Here is a 3224-nt window from a genome sequence, read left to right as displayed (position 1 = left end):
CCTCCCCCTACCTCGGCCATTTTGTGGACAGACGGTGGAGAGTTGCAGAAGTGTTCACATTACTTCAGCCTTCACGACCATAACCAGGTAATTTATAAGATATATGATCAACAGGTAACCTTGCCAAGACCTTTAGCGCCATGTAACGAAGTGGGTGTCATATAAATAAGCGGAGACTGGAAATATGATCGATGTTCAGATGAAGGGTTAGGTCAGCTGGGTCATGTCCGCTGTTTGTCCGTGGTGCTCTTATTAACACTTAATTTGTGATATTTGTAGATCACTTGCGGTGTTACTTCACTGATATTTTGTCCTTGGTGCTATAAATGTTATATTTGACCAGGTAAGGACGAGTTAGAACCGTGAAATATTGAGATATAGTGCAACAGCTGGTGCCATGAAAACCCTGCCTGGTGAGGTGACGCTGAGGTACATTACGATGGTTTACAGTCACTCCGGCCCCTAGTTACACCGGCCCTCAGTCACTGCGGCCCCCAACCCTAGTCACTCCGGCCTACCACCCTAGTCACTCCGGCCTACCACCCTAGTCACTCCGGCCCACTAATTATACTAAGTTATCTAGAAAGAATATATAGTAACAGGCTCTCTCTTTTATTAAATAATTACGCAGTATAGTCATACACATACACAATAACTATGTAATACTATGTAACCTTGAAAGAATATATAATAACAAAAATAACCAAACAATGCTCACCACACCCTGACCACAACATGGGAGCGCTGACTGGCTTTATCAGGCAGTCTACTGATACTAAAATATTTCTGTATACAAAAGTATGTGTCTAAAAGTAAAAAACAATTCAGGCAGTCTACTGATACTAAAATATTTATGTATACAAAAGTATGCGTCTGAGTAAAAAAAAAACAAGATTATATTACAAACTAAACACTGGGTCCGCTTAGCCTGGAACATGCTTTTAATAATTGGTCAGTGGTGAGGTCATGTTGTTCATACTTGTTCCATAGTGAAAATATTCGTCCCTGTAGAGATCGGTATTTTCGTCTCTGACAACGAGCAAGTTTTCCGTCCTTGACCAGACGCACTTGGACCTGTACATTTTTGGCTTCTTTGAAAAGTAAGGGAACCAGCACATAAAAAGGAATATGGGAAGAGCCTGCACTACCATTCAAACGTCTATGATAACCTTCTACATCATTATTCGTGCGAATGCTCTGGCCAAACACTGTCCATTCACTTGGTGACCAAAACCCACTTATCCATGTTTCTCTCATGTACGTTGTTAAATCTTTAATTGGGCCAGCAGGAAGGCGTGATTCAAGGTGATCAAATGTTGATGTAATATGTTCATGTGGGAGAAAGGGAAGAGCCATTAACTGTTTTAGGTAATCTTGAGTGGGACGATGATTCAAGTATGGAACCGCCAATCCTAACGCCTGAATCTTCCTCCAGACTGCCTGATTCCAATGAAATGCACAGCCTTGCAACTTTGCAACTGGAAATAATTTCCTGACTACTGACCACAAAGCCATTTCGAAGTCCATCACGATCTTTTCCACTTTACACTCCTGAATTATTGCTAAAATAGAATTCAATACCTTTCTGTAGTCTCTCTTTCTTTTCCCTGACATAAGGATGAAAGCTAAGGGGACTTGTTTTACATTACCTTCGCTTCCCTTAACGAAGGCATGGACTCCAAATAGCTGTTGAAACGGGGCTCGTACTACACGAAATGTGGCATCTAAATACCATGTCCTTGCCTTCTTCAACAAGGCAAGTTGGTCTGCAGTGGCAAATACTAAGTGTCTTGCATCATCTAGAATAATATCTTTCTGGAGGAATTCATTCGGAATGTGATCAACTACCAATTCAAAATCCAATGAATTAGGTTCAACAGGTCTATCTTTCTGTCTTATACGGTTAACATTACGAGATAAATAGACTGGATTTACAAAAGCATTATCACTTCCTTCTGTCTGCCTCATGGCACGGTCAAGAAAAGTCGTTTTGTGTTCGAAACAAGAAAAGTCGTTTTGTGTTTCGAAAACCTCGGTACCTCAACTCCGAGGAAGGAGACACCGTTAACGACTATTATCTATTACGCAAACTCATATAGCTAGTATGTTTTGTAGTAGCAGTATGGTAGTAGTAGTAGTAGTAGTAGTAAGTTTCTACCTCCACTATCATAATCGTTATTATCATTATTAATATTATTATGGAGGAAATGAGAGAGAGAGAGAGAGAGAGAGAGAGAGAGAGAGAGAGAGAGAGAGAGAGAGAGAGAGAGAGAGAGAGAGAATGTCAGGTTGTTGTGACTTGACCCACCTTTTACCAGACCTTTCTTTTTCTTATTGGCCCATATTCATATTGTGCGTAGGAGTTGAAGAGTATTTATACTTCGTAAATAATCCGAAAAGTGATAATTAAGGCAACACCCTTCTGTCCACCAAGGGTTCAGTTAAATTATACACAAATGCTACTTTTCAAAAAAAGAATTGCTGCAAAATGAAGTGGATGAGAGAGAGAGAGAGAGAGAGAGAGAGAGAGAGAGAGAGAGAGACTATAGGACATACGTGATAAGAGTAGGTGTTTTATTTATTGTTTATTGCATATATATGGCTTCATTCCGCCAGAGAATGGCGCTCTAGCCTCCATAGACATTACAAATGTACAATAAAAGTTGTTAAAAAGTAAACTACAACTAGGTAAATACACACACACACACACACACACACACACTCAAACAACCCAACAATATAATTATATTGCTAACTTTACACACGTGCGTGCCGCCAGGGAGGCCGGAGTGACCTGGGTCGAACGCGGGGGAGGCCGGAGTGACCGGGGCCGGAAAAACTAGGGGCCGGAGTGACCGGGGCCGGAAAAACTAGGGGCCGGAGTGACCGGGGCCGGAAAAACTAGGGGCCGGAGTGACTTGCTACCCATTACGATATGATAACAAAAAATTCTGCCTTTAAAATTCCCTGTGGAGGTTTAAGCGTATATAAATGTTATCCAGGAGTGTGTGTGCACTATACTCAGGGAGGTTTGGTTTAATTAAGACCGTGAAATATTGAGTTATATGAAATAATAGGATTTTTTTTATTTTTCATCAATATTTCGTTATATCATTTACTGTGTGGCTTGGATACGTCCATATATCGTCACGGAGCTTACGAACGTTAGATTAGAACCGTGTTTGGCTAGATATAGTGACAGATTAATGAGATTTTGCCAGATA

At 40.8% G+C, this 3224-nt stretch overlaps 1 protein-coding gene across 2 annotated transcripts in view; it reads left to right on the top strand.

Moving 5' to 3' along the window:
• The window catches only part of LOC135097431 (cadherin-23-like), a 42998-nt gene continuing 39774 nt past the window's right edge, over window positions 1-3224 (top strand). Inside the window, exon 1 of one of the 2 annotated variants that reach the window (XM_063999335.1) lies at window positions 1-87. The gene's annotated coding sequence lies outside the window, so the exon portion shown is untranslated. The remainder of the gene's footprint in view (window positions 88-3224) is intronic. The other variant, XM_063999336.1, reaches the window with a different exon arrangement.

Source organism: Scylla paramamosain, unplaced genomic scaffold (genome assembly GCF_035594125.1).
Source record: "Scylla paramamosain isolate STU-SP2022 unplaced genomic scaffold, ASM3559412v1 Contig19, whole genome shotgun sequence".
NCBI classification, from domain to species: Eukaryota; Metazoa; Arthropoda; class Malacostraca; order Decapoda; family Portunidae; genus Scylla; species Scylla paramamosain.
The sequence above is the reverse complement of the archived record's forward strand: the minus strand, read 5'-3'. Positions and strand labels throughout refer to the sequence as shown.